The 8,814-nt window shown below is 40.9% G+C and overlaps 1 pseudogene; it reads left to right on the forward strand.

The window, feature by feature from the left end:
- The first annotated feature begins 8,280 nt into the window (after nt 1-8,280).
- Nucleotides 8,281-8,432, forward strand: LOC123146717 (uncharacterized; annotated as a pseudogene).
- Nucleotides 8,433-8,814: the final 382 nt, after the last annotated feature.

Here is an 8,814-nt window from a genome sequence, read left to right on the forward strand (position 1 = left end):
TATTGAAAATTATTATGAGGGAGGAATATATGCTTGTAGGAATTGCAATAATATCAAGTTTCCTCTCTATATGCTTAAATTTTTAAAGTTATGCTTGTTTTGCCTTCCTATGCTAGTTGATTATTGTTCCCATAAGTTGTTTGCTCACAAAATCCCTATGCATAGGAAGTGGGTTAGACTTAAATGTGCTAGTCATATTCTTCATGATGCTCTCTTTATGTTTGAAATTCTTATCTTTTATGTGAGCATCATTGAAATCATCATGCCTAGCTAGGGCGTTAAACGTTAGCGCTTGTTGGGAGGCAACCCAATTTTATTTTAGTTTTCCGCCTTTTGGTTCTGTTTAGGAATAAATAATCCATCTAGACTCTGGTTAGATGTGTTTTTATGTTTTAGTTAGTTTTTGTGCCAAGTAGAACCTTTGGGAAGACTTGGGTGAAGTCTTTATGATCATGCTATAAAAAACAGAAACTTTAGCGCTCACGAGATTAGCTAAAACTTTTTACTGGAGAGCGCTATTTAGTTGATTCTTTTTGAAGATGATTACTATAGACAAATTCCTCAGGTCCACCAAGTTATTTTAGAATTTTTGGAATTATAGAAGTATACGTTTGATACAGATTACTACAGACTGTTCTGTTTTTACATATTCTGTTTTCATTGTGTTGTTTGCTTATTTTGATGAATCTATGAGTAGTATCAGAGGGTATGAACCATAGAGAAGTTGGAATACAGTAGATATTACACCAATATGAATTTAGAATGAGTTCACAACAGTACCTAAGTGGTGGTTTTCTTTTCTTATACTAACAGAGCTTACAAGTTTTTTGTTAAGTTTTGTGTTGTGAAGTTTTCAAGTTTTGGGTAAAGGTTCGATGGACTATGGAATAAGGAGTGGCAAGAGCCTAAGCTTGGGGATGCCCAAGGCACCCCAAGGTAATATTCAAGGATAACCAAGAGCCTAAGCTTGGGGATGCCCCGGAGGGCATCCCCTCTTTCGTCTTCCTTCATCGGTAACTTTACTTGGAGCTATATTTTTATTCACCACATAATATGTGTTTCGCTTGGAGCGTCATGTCATTTTATTTTGTTTTGTTTGCTGTTTGAATAAAGTATCAAGATCTGAAATTCTTAAAATGGGAGAGAGTCTTCACATAGCTACATAATTATTTAACTACTCATTAATCTTCACTTATATCTTTTTGGAGTAGTTTGTCATTTACTCGTGTGCTTCACTTATATCCTATGAGTAAATAGTTGAATGATTTGAATATCATAAATCTGAAATTATATATGTTTCTTATGCTTATCCCATGGGGAGTAATGACTTTACATATAAGAAGTAGAGGTGGTAAATTTCTTGAAGGTTAGCTAACATTGTATTGGTCACTTGAACAATTCATGAAAGAATATTGAGTGAAGAGAGATTTCACATATAAATATACTATCTTGGACATCTTTTGTAATTGTGAGCACTCATTAAAATATGACATGCTAAAAGGTTGATGTTGGACAAGGAAGACAACATAATGGGTTATGTTTTCTTATATCCGAAATAAAGTATATTGTCAAGGATCGCCCAACACGTTGAGCTTGCCTTTCCCCCTCATGCTAGCCAAATACTTCGCACCAAGTAGAGATACTACTTGTGCTTCCAAACATCCCTTAAACTAGTATTGCCATGAGATTCCACCATACCTACCTATGGATTGAGTAAGATCCTTCAAGTAAGTTGTCATCGGTGCATGCAATAAAATTTTCTCTCTAAATATGTATGATCTTTTAGTGTGGAGAAAATAAGCTTTATACGATATTGTGATATGGAAGCAATAAAAGCGATGAACTGCATAATAAAGGTCCCTATCACAAGTGGCAATATAAAGTGATGTTCCCTCGCATTAAGATTTTGTGCATCCAACTATAAAAGCGCATGGCAACCTCTGCTTCCCTCTACGAAGGGCCTATTTTTTATATTCTTGTCTTTTACCTTATGCAAGAGTCATGGTGATCTTCACCTTTCCTTTTTACATTTTATCCTTTGGCAAGCACATTGTGTTGGAAAGATTCTGATATATATATCCAATTGGATGTAAGGCATCATGAACTATTATTGTTGACATTACCCTTGAGGTAAAAGGTTGGGAGGCGAATCTATAAGCCCCTATCTTTCTCTGTGTCTGATTAAAACTTTGAACCCATAAATATCGCGTGAGTGTTAGCAATTGTGAAATACTAAATGATAGTTGAGTATGTGGAGTTTGCTAAATCAAATCTCTGACATAGACTCTTCCTGAAAATAAGATGAATTGTAATTGTTTGATGATTGATAACACGGTTTGTTAGTTTTCAAGAAAGTTTATGATCTATTCTTTAACATGTGAATAGCTTGTTACTTGATCATGAGAAGCTTTATGAGATGAGCTACTATTATGTTATATAATGATGCTAGAAAAGGTGATTGAGATTATCATTGATCAAATTTGTGCACCTGCTAGCATTCACACTTCATAAATTATTTCTTTTATCATTTACCTACTCGAGGACGAGCAGGAATTAAGCTTGGGGATGTTGATACGTCTCCAACGTATCTATAATTTATGAAGTATTCATGCTATTATATTATCTGTTTTGGATGTTTATGAGCTTTATTAAACACTTTTATATTATTTTTGGGACTAACCTATTAACCCAGAGCCCAGTGCCAGTTTCTGTTTTTTCCCTTGTTTCAGTGTTTCGCAGAAAAGGAATATCAAACGGAGTCCAAACGGAATGAAACCTTCGGGAGCATGATTTTTGGAACGAACGAGATCCAAGAGACTTGGAGTTTATGTCAAGGAAGCTTCGAGGTGGCCATGAGGCAGGGAGGCGCGCCTGCCCCACTGGGCGCGCCCCCCACCCTCGTGGGCCCCTCGTGGCTCCCCTGACCGACTTTTTTCGCCTATATATATCCATATACCCTAAAAACATCGGGGAACAGAATAGATCGGGAGTTCCGCTGCCGCAAGCCTCTGTAGCCACCAAAAACCAATCGGGACCCTGTTCCGGCACCCTACCGGAGGGGGGGATCCCTCACCGGTGGCCATCTTCATCATCCCGGCGCTCTCCATGACGAGGAGGGAGTAGTTCACCCTCGGGGCTGAGGGTATGTACCAGTAGCTATGTGTTTGATCTCTCTCTCTCTCTCTCTCTCTCTCTCTCTCTCTCTCTCTCTCGTGTTCTTGAGGTGGTACGATCTTGATGTATCGCGAGCTTTGCTATTATCGTTGGATCTTATGATGTTTCTCCCCCTCTACTCTCTTGTAATGGATTGAGTTTTCCCTTTGAAGTTATCTTATCGGATTGAGTCTTTAAGGATTTGAGAACACTTGATGTATGTCTTGCATGTGCTTATCTGTGGTGACAATGGGATATCACGTGATTCACTTGATGTATGTTTTGGTGATCAACTTGCGGGTTCAGTGAACTTGTGAACTTATGCATAGGGGTTGGCACACGTTTTCGCCTTGACTCTCCGGTAGAAACTTTGGGGCACTCTTTGAAGTACTTTGTGTTGGTTGAATAGATGAATCTGAGATTGTGTGATGCATATCATATAATCATACACATGGATACTTGAGGTGACATTGGAGTATCTAGGTGACATTAGGGTTTTGGTTGATTTGTGTCTTAAGGTGTTATTATAGTACGAACTCTATGATGGATCGAACGGAAAGAATAGCTTCGTGTTATTTTACTACAGACTCTTGAATAGATCGATCAGAAAGGATAACTTTGAGGTGGTTTCGTATCCTATCACAATCTCTTCGTTTGTTCTCCGCTATTAGTGACTTTGGAGTTACTCTTTGTTGCATGTTGAGGGATAGTTATATGATCCAATTATGTTATTATTATTGAGAGAACTTGCACTAGTGAAAGTATGAACCCTAGGCCTTGTTTCCTAGCATTGCAATACAGTTTGTGCTCACTTTTATCATTAGTTACCTTGCTGTTTTTATATTTTCAGATTACAAAAACCTATATCTACCATCCATATTGCACTTGTATTACCATCTCTTCGCCGAACTAGTGCACCTATACAATTTATCATTGTATTGGGTGTGTTGGGGACACAAGAGAGTCTTTGTTATTTGTTTGCAGGGTTGTTTAAGAGAGACCATCTTCATCCTACGCCTCCCATGGATTGATAAACCTTAGGTCATCCACTTGACGGAAATTTGCTATTGTCCTACAAACCTCTGCACTTGGAGGCCCAACAACGTCTACAAGAAGAAGGTTGCGTAGTAGACATCACACACCTATTTCAGACAATGGAACCTGCTCCTCACAAACTAGTCCAATGTTCAAATCACTAGGTCTTGGAGCATCACTTCTGATGACTGTTATGTTCACCACCTTCTGACCTTTGATAACTAGGTCATCCAACATTTCCTCCACCTTATCATCATCTGTCAGTTCCTCCATACCTGAAACCCCGACACCTAGATCTCTGACATAATACATAAAGTCTGTCATCCCATATCCTTCAAGCTCTATTAGTGCAATCAGATTGTAAAATGTGATATCATCCACATTTAGGCTTCTTTCAAGATTATCTCTTTCATGGAAATGGAATCTGACTTCCCACACTTCATCATTCAATCTACAGTTCAAGTAAAGCAATTCAGTTGAAGTAAACAATTCAGTTAAAAGTTAAAGATTCAGTTAAAAATACAGTTTCAGTTAAAATACAGTTAAGAGTTAAAGATTCAGTTATATATTCAGTTAGTAGAAACAATTCAGTTAATGTTTCACTTAAAGATTTAACTAAAGTTTCAGTTAAAAATACATTTTAAGTAAAAATTACAGTTTCAGTTAAAAATTCAGTTAGAGTAAACTATTCAGTTAAAGTTTCGGTTAAAGTTTCAGTTATAGTTTCAGTCCAAAATACAGTTAAAGTAATTTGTTCACTTAACAATTCAGTACAGGATTCAGTTATAAATTCAGTTATAAATTCAATAACATTTTCATTTAAAAATTTAGTTCTAAATTCAATAATTGAGTAGGTTGAAATTGAGTTTAATATTCAGTAATTTCATGTAATTGAGTAGGTTCAAATTGAGTTTAACATTCAGTAATTTCAGTTAACGTTTAGGTGCCTACTACATACACTTAGAACCCTAGAACTACATAAAAACTTCACTTACATGTCTGACCACATAAACAACCTACAACAATAATCCTATAACACTAGAATCACAACCACTTAGAACCCTAACCCTAGAACCGTAACCCTAGAAACCAAATCGGGGTACGGAAAGAGAAACCTTACGAGACACCGCTGAAGGAGGATGTGTAGTGATGGATCCCCTCTGGATCTTCCTTCACGGCCTTGGCGAACGCCCTCGCCGCCGCGTACTCAACACAGTAAGGCGGCGACGACGGCTGTGGAAGAGGTGGAGCCTGAGATGGGTTTGAACTGCCGCAAACCTCTGTTGGATCTGCAGGAGCACCACTGCCACCAGATGCATCGCCAGCACCACCGCCATCATCACCGCCACGCGAGGTGGCCATCACCGGCGGCGAGCAGGGGCAAGAGAGGAGAGGGGAGCGGGGCGAGAGAGAGGACAGGGGCGCGAGGAGGGGGGGTTGTCTGACAAGGACCGACCGGCGCGGCGTCTTGATCGTTTTGTTCCTAATGGCGCCGTTTGCCTGTCCGTCATGCCACATCAGCGTTTTCGGGGCCCACCTGTCGGAAAAGAGATCAAACGAGGCTAAACGGCTGTTCAGTGCTTTTTGCAACGGGTTAAGAGATTTTACGGTGTTTTTTGCAACAGATTAACGAGTTGGTAGTTTCCTGCAAACCTAGCCACAAATGTGATGGTTTCTTGCAATTGACTCAGGTGGAGATGAAACTTGGAATTCTGAGAGTTAATATGCGTGTGGCACCTGATACTGCTTCACCAAGGAGATATTATGGAGGTCAAGGTGTACCCACTGAAGGAGTTATTGTGGAAGCAAGGAGGCAATACACTATGGAGGAAGAAATATTATTGTCTGCAAGTTATCCTCGATGATCTTGCTGCAGTGTCCTTGACAACTAGATGTTTTGCACCTTTGCTTCTGATGCATCGCAAGTGAAATAGTGAGCTGAAGGAACAATTAATAGAAGCACGACAATACAGGTCCTGTGCTTCTTTCTTCGTATTCTAAAATTATTTTAGGAAACCCTTAGCTTCTGGAAACTCCAACCTCTTAGTAATGCACATTCAGTGTATGGTGGTTTTAGTTTCGGTTTCATGTCAAATTATTTTCAATTTTAGTAAACTCTTCCATGTCAAATACTTGGATATCAATAATTTTGGTTTCAGGAAGTAAATCATAACCTTCAATATGTTTCTATGTTGATTCTAAAAAAAGGTTTTGTGCTGTATTCTTGTGATAATATAGCTAATTTTGGGCTGGCCTAATGGCGGCAAAGAAACATCTCTTTCGCTTTGGGTTTTTCGCGATAAAGGACGGGCCGGAGATTCGTTTCTAGGAAGACATCTGGCTAGGCAATGCCAGTCTCAGAGAACAATATCCAGCCTTATATAACATCGCTCGCGATAAGAATAATACTATTACGCACGTGCTCGGTTCTTCCCCGCCGAATATTTCGTTCAGGCGGGATTTGATTGGCCCCCAGCTTGTGTCATGGCATAATCTTTTATCCCGGCTGGATTTGATTAACCTGGCACAAGGTCGGGATGTGTTTCGCTGAAACCTTACTACATCAGGGTCTTTTACAGTAGATTCTATGTACCGTGCACTCACGCATGCTGAGGTACCAATGAGTAATAATAAGAAAATTTGAAAGTCTAAATTCCACTAAAAGTGAAAATTTTCATGTGGTATCTTCATAGGGGAGTTGTGTTAACCAAAGACAACCTCGCACGGCGAAACTGGCGAGGGAGTAAGAAGTGTTCTTTTTGTACTCATGACGAGACAATCAAACACCTCTTTTTCCAATGCAAGTTTGCACGTTCTACGTGGTCAGTCATCCAAATAGCGTCAAATTTGTACGCCCACAAGTGTTGCCAATATTTTTGGTCATTGGTTGGACGGTATTACAAATAGGTTCAAAACGCTAATAAGGATGGGAACGTATGCCTTAATTTGGTCGTTTTGGCTATGTAGAAATGATTTGATTTTTAATAACAAAAATGCTTCTCCTCTACAGGTTATTTTCCGGTGTACGCACTCGCTACATATGTGGTCTATGCTACAATGGCCGGAGTACCAACTGCTGTTCATGATGGTGTGTACGCGATTGGAGCAGGTGGCTACAGAGGTTTTTTCCCAACATGGGTGGCAGCATAACCTACGGATCGATCCACCACCTTCTTCGACATAGGCATAGTGTCGGTCTAAAGAACTCTACTGTTGCCTATTTATCGATTTTTATTTTATGAATTTTTGTCAGACTTCTGGATTAGGCTGTGTGCATCTTAGTTATGCAGAGGCCGGGTGTACTCATCATGCTTTGTATCCGCTTGATGCTACATTTTGAAATAATAAAGTTGCCCTTTATTGAAAAAGCTAATTTTGCATTCCCGACCTCCTGTCTTGATTGTTGATTGTTGTATAAGATGCAGTGTAGTCTGGGCACCTGAAATGCAGGCAGTAAAGGCCGCAGTCTGAGTCAGGATTTGGAACAAGAACCCTAGTTGCTTCAATGGTCTGACGACAGGAATTGGAGAGAAATAAACCTGGAAACACAGCAATTGTGGCGACAGCTTGTTGACGCTACACAGCGGCGTGCAGACGGAACGCTGCTGGCCTCCATACATGCGAGGCGTCGAAGATAAAGCGTATCAGCAGTCCGCAACAGTGTGTCTCGGTCGTCATTGTCGTCTCACCAGAGTGCCGTCGTCGTCAAAATAGCCTGAACTGCTCGGCGGCGACGGTGCCGACACGACGAACCCGAACTGCTCGCTGGTTCATCTGCACATCGCTCGATCGCCGTACGCCGTGCCCTGTTCTTCTCTGGGCGCCACCGGCGGCACCGATCGATCGCGCGTCGCGGGCGTTCCAGCGGCTCGTGCAGCAGAAGATCGATCTTGGTGGCTCGGGTCGTGCGCGTGGCTGCGACGCTGCGTATGCTTCCTGAACCAGACTTATTTCCCCTCGTGGTGTGCCTGGAGAGAAGAACGAACAAGCGTAAAGAGTAGGTACCGCGCGGTTTAGTACCACCTCGGCAGCCGAGCCGCCTTGGGGCTGGAAGGGCGCCTACATAAGCAGCGCACAGGTCAGCCGTAAAACTTACTTACCTGGACGGGGTCGCCGGCCGATCAAGAAGGGGTGTTGCCTAGGTCAATGACTCGCATTGCACTTGGCGAGCGCGTTGGTCTATCATCTCCCCTCGGGGGAGAGTAAACGCCGTAGTTTATGATAGAGGAGGTACGTGGCCTCTGCCAATTCTTATCTTCAAATTTTAGTTTTGTAAGTTCAAACATTTACCTGTCAATTTGATTGAGTTTCAAGACCATGCAAAATTATCATGGGTGTTCTTTTGAAAACCTGTTGGACGTGGCTCAAAGGCACAATTCATACTAAATTGGCAATATGTTTCGCTTGATTGGATTTGAAATATGGTGAAATTGGATCCATTTTTTTCATATATGTACATGATGTCATGCATAGGAGAAGGCTACAAATGATATGTGCAAGTCTTTGTTATATTCTAAGAACCTGACATGTTGAATCAGTGCATCTCAGCAAATGGGTAATGAGCCCTTTTCAGAGTACAGAGTTAGCAGATGCCGGAGTCACCTTGAGGAGGTGAGCCGGTGCAAA

The sequence above is a fragment of the Triticum aestivum genome, chromosome 6D (assembly GCF_018294505.1).
Source record: "Triticum aestivum cultivar Chinese Spring chromosome 6D, IWGSC CS RefSeq v2.1, whole genome shotgun sequence".
Lineage (NCBI taxonomy): Eukaryota > Viridiplantae > Streptophyta > Magnoliopsida > Poales > Poaceae > Triticum > Triticum aestivum.